Source organism: Scyliorhinus canicula, chromosome 1 (genome assembly GCF_902713615.1).
Source record: "Scyliorhinus canicula chromosome 1, sScyCan1.1, whole genome shotgun sequence".
NCBI classification, from domain to species: domain Eukaryota; kingdom Metazoa; phylum Chordata; class Chondrichthyes; order Carcharhiniformes; family Scyliorhinidae; genus Scyliorhinus; species Scyliorhinus canicula.
In genome coordinates, this window is record NC_052146.1 from 91,160,270 (window position 1) to 91,175,256 (window position 14,987).

Genomic DNA, 14,987 nt, shown 5'->3' on the forward strand with positions numbered 1-14,987 from the left:
GCAGTCAGTTCCAGGGCATCAAACTATCGATAATTCAACACCAGTCCCCCGGGGGTCGGAGAATCGCCCAAGGCCGCTGTCAATCCAGCCCCCGCCGTGTCCCAAATTCTCCGCCCCCAAGATTCGGCGGGGACGGGAATTGTGCCGCGCCGGTCGGCGGGCCCCCCGCCGCAATTCTCCGGCCCGCGATGGGCCGAAGTCCCGCCGCTGACAGGCCTTTCCCGCTGACGTGGTTTAAACCATCTCTGGTACCGGCGGGATTGGCGGCGCGGGCGGGCTCCGGGGTCCTGGGGGGAGGGGCACGGGGCGATCTGACCCCTGGGGGTCCCTGGGGGTGCCCCCACGGTGGCCTGGCCTGCGATCGGGGCCCACCGATCGGCGGGTGGGCCTGTGCCATGGGGGCACTCTTTTTCTTCCGACCCGCTATGGCCTTCTGGTGAAGGCCTTTCCGCCCCGGCTGGCGGGGTGCCAAAGGCCGTTCGCGCCGGCCAGCGGAGCGGTAGCCACTCCGGCGCGGGCCTAGCCCCTAAAGGTGTGGAGAATTCCGCACCTTTGGGGAGGCCCGACGCCGGAGTGGTTCACGCCACTCCGTCCCGCCGGGACCCCCCGCCCCGCCGGGTAGGGGAGAATCCCAGCCAAGGTTCCATCATCAATTAGAGACAACAGAAAATGGAAAATTCAGTCTTAATGGGTGCTTTTCCTAAGATGCACTGGAAGTGTATTGTCAGAGAAAACAGAGCGGTTGCTATTGCACATATGACAATATTATGTATAACCAAGGTTCTAGTCGCTCATGATATATGCTAGACAATTTATTCCACAGCATCAATACTCCGTATCTTGAAGAATTAATCCCCTGTGAATCATCAGTTTTATTTGGAATAATTAAATGGCAAATCTAACCTACAGGACTGTGCTGTCGCTGTAAAATGCTTTGCAACATATTTTCTACATAGTGGAGGGTGCAAGGAGATGATCACAAGAGGCAATTTTTAACACAGCCTGCCCACCAGTTGACATCAAGTCAAAGGTTTGCCTGCCTGTGTCCCCTTTGTCTCTGCTATTTTCAGTTATATCCTTCTGAGCAGGCAAGGAGGACTCATGCCAGAAATCACTGGAGTCCTTCATTAAATGTGCAGATATTTAATATGCACGTCAGCTGTTGGTTTGGGTGGGCAACTAACCAAGAGCATGCAAATGTGGTCCTAGAATTAAACATGTCGGTCATTGCTGAGGTAAGAGACAGGAGGACTCCTTAGCCCCTCCTCTCGGAGTCAAATCCCGAGTTAAAATCGAGGCTTTTAAAATTATCATTTCAAAATAAAAGTCAAATATTTTGAAATTAAGAGATGAACACTACAGGGCGGCATTGAACTGCAACTTTAAGAGCAGTTAGCATGGGAGCTGCATTTGTCTGAAAACACCCCGAGTCAGTAAATATTTCCGTCTTTCTCTTCTGTCCTGAAGTGGTCGCTCCTCACTGCGGTAATGATGCAAGAAATTCTTCAGCAGCATATTCAAGTTTCCTTTTCATTCAAGAGCCTGCGAGACAGTGACATTATGGGGGATAATAAATACACGTCTGAGCCTGTTAGATGTTTATACGAACACACTTTTGCAGAGCAAGTCATTGGATAGTCATTGTATCTGCTAATTGTTTCTTGTTTTGCCTTTCTTGGAAGGGGCACTGTTCTGCTTCCTAATAGAAATCAGTCTAATGATGCAACTGTGTCGTCTTTGACTCAAACCTATGTCATGGAGACAGTACATTTATCAAAGCAAATTATTTTGACTCATTGCTAAGTTGCTGAGAGGCTTCTTTTATGTTTCCACTGAGCGCTGATTATAATCACAGACTAATTACTGTAATACCAGTCGAGAATAAAGAATGTAAATCGCAAAGTTTATATCTCACAGCTGAAAGTTCTATTATTATTCAAAATAAGCGCAAAGAGATGGGGAGCTTTTCTCTTTCTCATTTTCCTTGCATATTATGGATTCATTTGGTACAAGAAAACAGTAGCTTGAAGGAGTTGATTAACCTGTGACAAAGTCTAGTTATAAGTAACATGAAGTAAGACTTAACATTCAGGAGTTCTGAAGAAGTCTTATTGAATTCAACGCATTCTCCACAGACGTTGCTAATCCTGTTGAATTTTTCCAACACTTTCTGTTTTCATTTAAGTATTCATTAATATATTCATGTGTGCTCTGCCTGAAGGCAGGACTTTGGCTTGTTGTCAGCTGATGCTTCCTTCGAAACCTGTTCTCGTGGCAGTTTTTGCCAGGGGGTCTGCCATTGCCTCGGCGGTGGTGGTGGTAGTGGTGGATCCTGCAGGCGCCAGGTCCCGGAGGGAAACGGTGTCCTGACGGCCGTCAGGGTATTCAATAAAGGCGTAGTGTGGATTCGAATGTAGCAGTAGTACCCTCTCTACTAGTGAGTCCATTTTGTGTGTCCGGACGTGCTTCTGGAGGAGAACCGGGCCCGGTGTCCACAACCAAGATGGGAGCGAAGCCCCCATGGTAGTGCCCCTAGGGAAAACAAATAATCGTTCGTGAGGGGTCTGGTTAGTGGCAGTGCACAGGAGGGACCTAATTGCATGGAGCGCGTCGGGGTGGACCTCCTGCCAGTGGGAGGCCGGGAGATTCCTGGACCGGAGGGTCAGTAGGACGGTCTTCCAGACCGTTGCGTTCTCCCTCTCCACCTGCCCGTTCCTCCTGGGGTTATAGCTGGTAGTCCTGCTCGAGGCGATGCCCTTGTCGAGCAGGTACTGACGCAGCTCGTCGCTCATGAAGGACGAACCCCTGTCGCTGTGTACGTAGCTGGGGAAACCGAACAGAGTGAAGACACTGTTCAGGGCTCTGATGACTGTGTAGGAAGTCATATTGGGGCACGGGATGGCAAAGGGGAAGCGGGAGAATTTGTCTATGACGTTGAGGAAGTACACATTTCGATTGGTCGAGGGGAGGGGCCCTTTGAAATCGATGCTCAGGCGTTCAAAGGGCTGGGATGCCTTTACCAGGTGGGCCTTGTCTGGTCTATAGAAGTGCGGTTTGCACTCCGCGCAGATCGGGCAATCCCTGGTGATGGCTTTTACCTCCTCGGTGGAGAAAGGCAGATTTCGGCTTTGACGTAGTGGGCGAGCCGGGTGACACCCGGGTGGCAGAGGTCGTTGTGAATAGCCTTTAGGCGGTCGTCTTGCGCGCTGGCACATGTGCCGCGGGACAGGGCATCTGGGGGCTCGTTGAGCTTCCCCGGTCGATATATGATGTCATAATTATAGGTGAAGAGTTCGATCCTCCACCGCAAGATTTTATCGGTTTTTATTTTGCCCGTTTGCGAGTTGTCGAACATGAAGGAAACCGATCTTTGGTCGGTGATGAGGGTAAACCTCCTACCTGCTAGGTAGTGCCTCCAGTGCCGTATGGCTTCCACAATGGCTTGAGCTTTTTCGACAGGAGTGTCGACGTTCCGAAGCGGAGAGCGTTCAGGAGAAAAAGGCTACTGGCCTACATGCCTGATTCAGAGTGGCGGCGAGAGTGACCTCTGAGGTGTCGCTCTCCACCTGAAAGGGGACGGATTCATCCCATGCCCGGATGGCGGCTTTGGCAATGTCCTCCTTGATGCAGTTGAAGGCCTGGCGGGCCTCAGCTGACAGTGGGAAGAGTGTGGTCTTAAATAGTGGGCAGGCTTTGTCCGTATACTGGGGGACCCACTGGGTGTAATAGGAGAAGAATCCCAGGCACCTCTTGAGGGCCCTGGGGCAATGAGGGAGAGGGAGTTCTAAGAGGGGGCGCATACGGTCCCGGTCGGGGCCCAGGACTCTGTTTTCCACGACATAGCCGAGGATGGCTAGTCTGGTAGTGCGGAAAACGCATTTCTCCTTATTGTAGGTGTGATTGAGTTTCTCGGCGGTTTGGAGAAATCGGTTGAGGTTGGCGTCGTGGTCCTGCTGATCATGGCCGCAGATGGTGACATTGTCCAAGTATGGAAACGTGGCCCGCAGCCCATACTGGTCCACCATTCGGTCCATTGCTCGTTGGAACGCCGAGACCCCATTCGTGACGCCAAAGGGGACCCAGGAGGAAATGTAAGAGGCGACCATCTGCCTCGAACGCCGTGTAGTGGAGGTCCTCCGGGCGGATTGGGAGCTGGTGGTATGCAGACTTCAGATCCACCATGGAGAATATGCGGTACTGGGCGATCTGGTTGACCATGTCTGCAATTCTGGGGTGTGGGTACGCATCGAGGTGCGTGAACCGGTTAATGGTTTGGCTGTAATCAACCACCATCCGGAACTTTTGCCCGGCCTTGACGACCGCTACCTGAGCTCTCCAGGGGCTGTTACTGGCCTCTATGACTCACTCACGTAGGAGCCGCTGGACTTCGGCTCTGATGAATACTCTGTCCTGCAGGCTGTACCGCCTGCTGCGGGTGGCTACTGGTTTACAGTTAGCCGTTAGGTTAGCGAAGAGTGGAGGGGGTTGATTTTTAGAGTCGTTATGCTGCATATAGTGAGAGGAGGTAGGGGTCCGCCGAAGCTGAGTGTGAGGCTCTTGAGGTTGCATTGAAAGTCGAGCCCGAGTAAAAGTGAGGCGCAGAGGTCGGGGAGTACGTACAGCTGGAAATTAGAGTAGCTAGCGCCCTGAATCGTTAGGGTCGCAACCGTGCGCCCTTGTATTTGGACCGAGTGTGAGCCTGAGGCGAGGGAGATAGTTTGCCGTGCAGGGAAGATAGGGAGCGAACAGCGTCTTACCAGGTCAGGATGTACGAAGCTCTCGGTGCTCCCGGAGTCGAAGAGGCACGATGTCTTGTATCCGTTGATTTGAACGGAAATCATCGAGCTCCTGAGGTGCTTCTGACGCGACTGGTCCAACGTGACTGCGTTGAGTTGCGGGTAGTCGGCGGCTCGATCAGCAGTGCTGGAGTGGCCCCGTGATGACTGTCCGCGGAGGTCGTAGTCGTCGAGGTGAACTTCGGGTGATGGCCAAGATGGCGGCCCCCGTTGATCGCACATGGTGGGCGATGAAGAAGATGGCGTCCAAGATGGCCGCCCCGTGGGTCGCACGTGGTGGGCAGCGAGGAAGATGGCGCCCAAGATGGCAGCCCCCATGACTCGCACATGGCCGGCAGCGTGGGGGAGGATTGCCAAGATGGCAGCCCCCATGAGTCGCACATGTCGGGCGGAAGCGGAGTCTGCAGACACGCTGCAATGTTGCGGGGCCTGTGGGACTGCGAGTTGGGGGAGCGATTGCTCTGGACTGCGGGGGAATTAGCGGGTTTTGATTTCGCCAGGCATACTTTGGCATAATGTCCTTTTCGACCGCAGCTGCTGCAGGTCGCATTGCGGGCCGGGCAGTGCTGCCGTGGGTGTTGGAGCTGGCCACAAAAATGGCACGCTGGCGCTCCATAGTGGGTGGGCAGCCGCGCGGCGCAGGCCTGTAGCAGTCGCTGGTCGGGGGTCCACGATGGGATCGCTTGGTCTGCGCGGAATGAGTTGAGACTTTGAAACGCAACCTCCATAGTGGTTGCTAGCGCTACCGTGTCCTCAAAGTCTGGGCTCCTTTTTCGAGTAGTCGCTGGCGCACATAGTTAGACCGGACCCCCGCAACGTACACATCACGGACAGCGAGTTCCATATGCTGGGAGGCAGTTACAGCCTGAAAGTTGCAGTCCCGAGCAAGGGCTTTTAAGTCACGCAGGAAGTCCTCTAGCGACTTTGTGGGGCACTGGCGACGGGTGGCGAAAATGTGCCGCGCGTAGACCTCGTTTATCGGCCGCACGTATAATCGGTCGAGCATAGCGAGGGCCTCGGTATACGAGTCGGTACAGTTGAGTTGCGTAGAGATGCGATGGCTCACCTGTGCGTGCAGTAGGCTGAGTTTCTGCTCCTCTGTAGACTCGGAGGTGGTCGATGCAACCAGGTCGGCCTTGAAACACCGGAGCCAGTGCAGAAAGATTTCCTTCGCCTCTGCAGCCTGCGGGTCAAGTTCTAGTCGATCAGGTTTGAGGGCTGATTCCATTGTAGTTTTCTTAAGTCTATTAAATTGATGTGACCATCAATTCACTCGAGACACGATTGGAAATAAACTGTGGCTTTAATAGACTTAGAACTGAGCCTGCCTGCGACCAGAAGAACTGAGGGCAGGCTCACAAGGCTGCAGTACATTATACTTCCGGTAGTGGGAGGGCCATGGGCGGAGCCGAGGGTGGAGCCCTGTACAAGCTCCTCATCTCCCCCTGTGGGCAGAGCCGCGCAACAGCTCACAGACAGACACAATACTATACAGTGTGAATTACATGAAGTACATTCACCACATTAGCAAGACAAGGCGGCAGGTCACATGGCTTCCTCAAAGTCTTAACATACCAACATAAAAATGGAGGACTCTCAAGCCTGCTCTGTCAATCATTAAGATCATGGCTGGCCTGATTGTGGCCTCAACTCCACATTCCACGAACCCACTGTTAACCTTTGACTCCCTTGTTAGTCACAATCTATCTAGCTCTGCCTTAAAAAAATTCATTGATCCTGCCTCCACTGCTCCCTGGGGAAGGGAGTTCCAAGGTTCATAACCCTCTGAGAGAAAGAACATTTTTCACATCTCCATCTTAAATGGGAAACCCTTTATTTTTAAAACCTGTCCCCAAGTAAGGGAAGGTGGTGTCACTTGACTAGTATCCAAGAAATCCAGGGTAATATTCTGTGGACCGAGGTTCGAATCCCACCACACTGGATGGTGAAATTTGAATTCAATATAAACCCAGAATTAAAAGTCAAATCATAGAATCATAGAATCCCTGCAATGCAGAAGAAGGCCATTCAGCCCATCGAGTGTGCACCAAACCTCTGAAAGAGCATCCTACCTAGGACTACTCCCCCGCCATATCCTCATAACCCGGTAACTCCACCCCCTAACCTGAAAATCTTTTGGACACAAAGGGACAATTTTAGCATGGCCAATCCACATAACCTGCACATCTTTGAACTGTGGGAGGAAACCGGAGCATCCAGAGGATACCCACACAGACACAGGGAGAATATGCAAACTCCACACAGTCACCCAAGGCCGGAATTGAAGCTGGGTCCCTGGCATTGTGAGGTAGCAGTGCTAACAATTGTGCCATGGTGCAGTCCAATGAAAACCATGAAACTTTTGTTGATTGTTATACAAACCCATCTGGTCCACCAATGTCCTTTGGGGAAGGAAATATGCTGTCCTTACCCGCTCTGGCCGACATGTGTCACCAGATCCACAGAAATGTGGTTGACTCATAAATACCCTCTGGAATGACCTATCAAGGCACTCAGCTCGAGGGCAATTAGGGGTGGACAATTAATGTTGGCCCAGCCAGCGACACCCACATCCATGAATGAATAAAAAAAGTTCTAGTCTCTCTCAGAAGGTGAAACATCCTTTCAACATCCACCTTGTCAAGTCCCCTCAGAGTCTTATGTGTTTCAAAAGATCATCTCTCAATCTTCTCAACTCCACTGGATACAGGGCCAGCCTGTCTAACCTTTCCTCAGAAGATAACCATCCAATTGCAGGTATCAGTTGAATTAAACTGCGATATTCCGCTGCATGTGTGTTGTGCGCATCAGATAGCACCACAGGACACTCTTCACTAAAGTCCCCAATCGAGGTGAGTATCTCTGGGATGGCGGAGAGTGTTAGAGACAGCTGTGATGGAAAGTTGGTGTCGTCCCTGGACTGGACTGGTGTTCCAGGGTGTTGTGGATTGAAGCTTGGGGGCTCGCGTCACTCTCCGGTGTCACCTTGTCACTGGACTTGTCCTGGGGTTGTGGCCGGAACCAGGGGTCACCAGAAAGACCCACCTCATCGCCAGATGATCCTGCAAGACACAAGACATGATGCATTGTTGGATTGCTGGTTGGGGTGATGGTGTGGGGTAGGTGGGGTGGTGTGGAGGAGATGGGATGGTGTGGTGAAGTGCTGGGGTTGAGGTGGTGTGGGGGAGGTGGGGCGGTTTGGGGTTGATGGGATCATAGAATAGTATGATCCCATCACCCCACATGGATGGGGGTGGGTGTCGTTGGCTGGGCCAACATTAATTGTCCATCCCTAATTGCCCTCGAGCTGAGTTGCTTGATAGGTCATTCCAGATGGTATTTATGAGCCAACCACATTTCTGTGGATCTGGCAACACATGTAAGCCAGAGCAGGTAAGGGCAGCGGATTATTTTTCCTAAAGGACCATTTCCTAAAGTGGACCATTTACAGTGCAGAAGGAGGCTATTTGGCCATCAAGTCTGCACCATCCCTTGGAAAGAGCACCCTACATAAGCCCACACCACCCTATCCCCATCACCCAGCAACCCCAAACAACCCTTTTGGATACTAAGGGCAATTTAGCATGGCAAATCCACCTAATCACATCTTTGGACTTGGGGAGGAAACTGGAGCACCCGGAGGAAACCCACACAGACACGGGGAGAAAGTGCAAACTCCGGACAGACAGTGACCCAAGCCGGGAATCGAACCTGGGACCCTGGAGCTGTGAAGCAACTGTGCTAACCACTGTGCAACTGTGCCCCAGGGTAGTATGGGAGAGATGGGATGCTGGGTTGAGGTGGTGTGGGGGAGGTGGGGTGGTGTAGGGTTGATGGGGTGCTGAGGTTGGGGTGGTGTGGGGGAGGTGGTATGGTGTGGGGTTGCGGTGTGGGGATTGTCATGATATGCAGACATGCAAATAATGTGACACAGAGAGACAGCTAATGAACACAGAGAACAGGACATAACCAATCAGCAGGCCGAATACTTGGGGGTAGTTTTCCACTATAAAAGGCACGAGGCACTCACACTCTGCCTCTTTCCACTGGGGACATCTACAGAGTGAGTCAGGTGTATATATCAAATAACGCCTACAGCACGTGGCTAAGAACTAGTCTGGTTCAGTCAGACAGAGGAATCACACTTAGGTTAGCAGAGAGTCGAACGCACAGAGAACTGAGCTAACTGTGTGACAGGTTCAATAAATCAAATGGAACTAATTTCAAGGTCTGGAGTATATTTCAGTTATAGCTGCATCCAGTTTCAGCCCGTGTTATTGCAGTGTGCTTAACACGACAGGGATGATGGGGTGCTAGGATTGGGGGTGTGTGGGGGAGGTGGGGTGGTTGGAGGTGGTGGGGTGCTGGTGTTGGGGTGGTGTGGGGCGATGGGGTGCTGAGGTTGGTGTGTGGGGAAGGTGGGGTGGTGTGGAGGTGGTGGGGTGCTGGGTTGGGGGTGTGTGGGGGAGGTTGGGTGATTGGAGGTGGTGGGGTGCTGGTGTTGGGGTGGTGTGGGGGCGATGGGGTGCTGAGGTTGGGGTGGTGTGGGGGCCATGGGGTGCTGAGGTTGGTGTGGTGTGGGGGCGATGGGGTGCTGAGGTTGGTGTGGTGTGGGGGCGATGGGGTGGTGTGGAGGTGGTGGGGTGCTGGTGTTGGGGTGGTGTGGGGGCAATGGGGTGCTGAGGTTGGGGTGGTGTGGGGGTGATGGGGTGCTGAGGTTGGTGTGGTGTGGGGGAGGTGGGGTGGTGTGGGGGTGGTGGGGTGCTGGTGTTGGGGTGGTGTGGGGGTGATGGGGTGCTGAAGTTGATGTGTGGGGGAGGTGGGGTAGTGTGGAGGTGGTGGGGTGCTGGGTTGGGGGTGTGTGGGGGAGGTGATGCGGAGGTGGTGGGGTGCTGGTGTTGGGGTGGTGTTTGGGCGATGGGGTGCTGAGGTTGGTGTGGTGTGGGGAGGTGGGGTAGTGTGGAGGTGGTGGGGTGCTGGGTTTGGGGTGTGTGGGGGAGGTGGTGTGGAGGTGGTGGGGTGCTGGGTTTGGGGTGTGTGGGGGAGGTGGTGTGGAGGTGGTGGGGCACTGGTGTGGTGTGGGGGCGATGAGGTGCTGAGGTTGGTGTGGTGTGGGGGAGGTGAGGTGGTGTGGGAGTGATGGGGTGCTAGGGTTGGGGTTGTGGAGGAGGTGGGGTAGTGGGGTGCTGGGATTGGTGTGATGTGGGGGAGGTGGGGTGGTGGGGTACTGGAGTTGGGGTAGTGTGGGGGAGGTGGGATGGTGTGTAGGTAGAGGGGTGCTGATGTTGGGGTGGTATGGGGGAGGTGGGGTAATGTGGAGGTGGTGGGGTGCTGGGTTCGAGGTGTGTGGGGGAGGTGGGGTGATTGGAGGTGGTGGGGTGCTGGTGTGGGGGCAATGGGGTGCTGAGGTTGGGGTGGTGTGGGGGCGATGGGGTGCTGAGGTTGGTGTGTGGGGGCGATGGGGTGCTGAGGTTGGTGTGGGGGCGATGGGGTGGTGTGGAGGTGGTGGGGTGCTGGTGTTGGGGTGGTGTGGGGGCGATGGGGTGCTGAGGTTGGGGTGGTGTGGGGGCGATGGGGTGCTGAGGTTGGTGTGGTGTGGGGGAGGTGGGGTGGTGTGGGGGTGGTGGTGGTGCTGGTGTTGGGGTGGTGTGGGGGTGATGGGGTGCTGAGGTTGATATGGTGTGGGGAGGTGGGGTGGTGTGGAGGTGGTGGGGTGCTGGGTTTGGGGTGTGTGGGGGAGGTGGTGTGGAGGTGGTGGGGCGCTGGTGTGGTGTGGGGGCGATGAGGTGCTGAGGTTGGTGTGGTGTGGGGGAGGTGGGGTGGTGTGGAGGTGGTGAGGTGCTGGGTTGGGGGTATGTGGGGGAGGTGGGGTGGTGTGGAGGTGGTGGGGTGCTGGTGTTGGGGTGGTGTGGGGGAGGTGGGATGGTGTGGAGGTGGTAGGGTGCTGGTGTTGGGGTGGTGTGGGGGTGATGGGGTGCTGAGGTTGCTGTGGTGTGGGGAGGTGGGGTAGTGTGGAGGTGGTGGGGTGCTGGGTTGGGGGTGTGTGGGGGAGGCGATGCGGAGGTGGTGGGGTGCTGGTGTTGGGGTGGTGTGGGGGCGATGGGGTGCTGAGGTTAGTGTGGTGTGGGGAGGCGGGGTAGTGTGGAGGTGGTGGGGTAGTGTGGAGGTGGTGGGGTGCTGGGTTGGGGGTGTGTGGGGGAGGTGATGCAGAGGTGGTGGGGTGCTGGTGTTGGGGTGGTGTGGGGGCGATGGGGTGCTGAGGTTAGTGTGGTGTGGGGAGGTGGGGTAGTGTGGAGGTGGTGGGGTGCTGGGTTGGGGGTGTGTGGGGGAGGTGGGGTGGTTAGAGGTGGTGGGGTGCTGGTGTTGGGGTGGTGTGGGGGTGATGGGGTGCTGAGGTTGATGTGGTGTGGGGAGGTGGGGTAGTGTGGAGGTGGTGGGGTGCTGGGTTTGGGGTGTGTGGGGGAGGTGGTGTGGAGGTGGTGGGGTGCTGGGTTTGGGGTGTGTGGGGGAGGTGGTGTGGAGGTGGTGGGGCACTGGTGTGGTGTGAGGGCGATGAGGTGCTGAGGTTGGTGTGGTGTGGGGGAGGTGGGGTGGTGTGGGAGTGATGGGGTGCTAGGGTTGGGGTTGTGGAGGAGGTGGGGTAGTGGGGTGCTGGGATTGGGGTGGTGTGGGGGAGGTGGGGTGGTGGGGTGCTGGAGTTGGGGTAGTGTGGGGGAGGTGGGATGGTGTGTAGGTAGAGGGGTGCTGATGTTGGGGTGGTATGGGGGAGGTGGGGTAGTGTGGAGGTGGTGGGGTGCTGGATTGGGGGTGTGTAGGGGAGGTGGTGTGGAGGTGGTGGGGTGCTGGTGTTGGGGTGGTGTGGGGGCGATGGAGTGCTGAGGTTGGTGTGATGTGGGGGAGGTGGGGTGGTGTGGGGGTGATGGGGTGCTAGGGTTGGGGGGTTGTGGAGGAGGTGGGGTAGTGGGGTGCTGGGGTTGGGGTGGTGTGGAGGAGGTGGGGTAGTGGGGTGCTGGGATTGGGGTGATGTGGGGGAGGTGGGGTGGTGTGGGGGTGATGGGGTGCTGAGGTTGATGTGGTGTGGGGAGGTGGGGTAGTGTGGAGGTGGTGGGGTGCTGGGTTGGGGGTGTGTAGGGGAGGTGGTGTGGAGGTGGTGGGGTGCTGGTGTTGGGGTGGTGTGGGGGCGATGGGGTGCTGAGGTTGGTGTGGTGTGGGGGAGGTGGGGTGGTGTGGGAGTGATGGGGTGCTAGGGTTGGGGTTGTGGAGGAGGTGGATTAGTGGGGTGCTGGGATTTGGGTGGTGTGGGGGAGGTGGGATGGTGTGTAGGTAGAGGGGTGCTGATGTTGGGGTGGTATGGGGGAGGTGGAATTGTGTGGGGGTTGTACCATGTGTGCCATAGGGACACCGCAGCTCAGGGGGGCTCACTTGGTTCCTGGATGCCGACCTCTGCCTCGGCAACTGCCCTCTCTCCGGCCCACCGACCAGGTACAGTGCCCACCTCTCTGTGATGATCAGAGGTCATAGGTCCGATCTGCGCTTTCCAGTCTTATCTTTCTCCCTGTGGTTGTCCACAACCTTCTCCTGGGGGAGGGGGTGACAGAAAGTGCACAATATTAGGCTGTTGGACATGTGCAGCACAGGAGGTGGGCAGCTGATGGCCTTTGTGAAAAGGGCAACTGGCCATGGCGGGTGGTATGGGTGCTAGTATGTGGTGCAGGGTAGGGTGCGAGCGAACTGCCAGCATGTGGGGTTCGGTCGCCTTCTGGGTGGGGGGAGGGGAGGAGATTACGGGTGTGTTGGATGAGGGTTGGTGCCGGGGCATGGTGCTGGTTACTCACCCTGGTCACGCTGAGGAGGTTGTGCAGCTTTATCCGGCACTGCTGGCCGTCCTGGCAATGGAGCTCACGGCGCTCAGTCCTTCAAATTCCGAGGGGTGCACATCACCAAACATCTGTCCAAGTACACCCAAGTCGATGCTTCCACCAAGAAAGTACAACAGGACTTCCTCAGGAAACTAAGAAAATTCGGCATGTTTGCATTAACTCTTACCAATTTATACACCCATTGACTCTGTCTACAGCTCCCGTTGTCTTGGGAAAGCGGGCAGCATAATCAAAGACCCCTCCCACCCAGCATATTCACTCTTCCAACTTCTTCCATCAGGCAGGTACAAAAGTCTGAGAACACGCACAAACAGACTCAAAAACAACATCTTCCCCACTGTTACCAGACTCCTAAACGACCCTCTTATGGTCTGTCACCTACTGCTGTCCTGAGAAATGGTCATATCAGGGCAACTCCAGTCTTGGCCACTCTTCTCCACCATGGATTCATATCAATATTGGTTAGTGTGGTGGCTGGCCTAGTTTGTAGCAGCCCTGGGGGAAAGTAGGCTGCCCCCTATTCTCTCCCTTACTGCTACCAGATTGTGCTTCCACAGAAGTGAAGACACTGAATGAGGGCACAGTCGCAGAATAGGAGGCTGCTCATTTATGATGGATTTGATGAAGAATTTCTTCGCTCAAAGAATGGTGAATCTTTGGAATTCTTTACCCCGGGAAGCAGTGGAGGCCGAATCCTTGAATATTTTCAAGGCTGAGTTTGCTCGGTTCATAATCAGTGGGGGAATTAAGGGTTTGGAGAGAAGGCAGGAAGGTAGACTTAGCGAGTGTTAGATCAGTCATGATCTTATTAAATGATGGAACAGGCTCGAAGGGCTAAATGGCCTACTCCTGTTCCTATTTGTTATGTAACAATCATTCACCTGAGGAAGGAGCAGTGCTCCAAAAGCTAGTGTTTGAAACAAACATATTGGACTTTAACCTGGTGTTGTAAGACTTTTTACTGTGCTCACCCCAGTCCAACGCTGGCATCTCCACATCATGCCTATTTGTTGTGGTCTTATGGAATGAGCAAAAGGAGACTCGATCCTCTTCATCCCCGAGGAACCCTATTCTATTTCTGTGTAAAGCAGGAATTTTGGCAATTACAAAGTACAGGTCATCGTATGAATGGTTCTTTTCAACCAAATTGACAGCGTACCTTTAAGAATGATCCTGTTATTAGCTGCTAAGGCTGTTTATTGTTTCTTTTTAAGGATTGCATCATAAAGCTCTTATTACAGAATCAACTGATCAAAGATTTAAAACAAAAATAACCATTGTGGGGTGGAAACTCAGTCCCGAGGTGGGAAATGTCACATAAAAGAGTTATGAGGCGCTGTCAGCTCAAAGATCAGAGAATGTAACTTCGTGCTCAACCAGTCACCTCCGCTGATTGACATTCATCAAAAGGTGGAGCAACCTGGGACCACTGGTTGTTTCATGAAGGTAACATCAAAACATTTCATATTCCTATATTCTATTGTGAGCTTTCACTATTCTGTTGTAGTGGAAGGAAAGTAACTGCCTTGCAGACCCAGGTTTCACCTATTAACATAAATGAAAAATCTATCAGCAAACAACTTCGGAATTGAATCAAATGATTCAAGGTTAAACTGTCCCATTAATACTTTTTATTTGACATTTTCAGTTGAGTTCCATTTTATTACAATTCCTGCAAAGACAGATAACTTTTCAAAATAATTCTTCCCAGCAATTGACAGGAATAACCGAAGAACGAGTTTACACGTTTTAAAACTTTTACTGTCACAAAAAAATTAAAATTAATGTAGATTGAACATTACTTAATAGGCAGGTAATGCACCAATATAAGGGAAAGCTGCATTAACAAATTCAATTGAGGTATGCCTTATAACCCTTTCACTGTGTGCCACACTTCTGCCAGATGTGTAGCATTACAGGAACAACTCCTAAGCAAATTGCAGCTCTCCAGCAGGCTAAGTTTTCCCTGACATGGTGCTAGGACAAAACTTCCATTGTTCTTCTATTGTTCCGCTCATCCCAAACAATTTACATCTGGGGCTGGATTCTCCGCTGTCGGAATTCTCCGTTGCGCCGGCAGCGCACCCACGCCCGGGGATTTCTTGATGACATGGGGCTGCCCGCAATGGGAAACCCCATTGGCTGGCTGGCGAGACGGAGAATCCTGCTGCCGGCAGGGGCGAGCCCCACCAGAAAATTGGTGTGACAGTACAGAGAATCCCGCCCCTGATCTCTACTGCCAAGGCCCACCTTGCAACTCGGTGTTCATTGAATCTCCAAATGTCATGTTTGTTCTGTGTTGTTCCTCGTG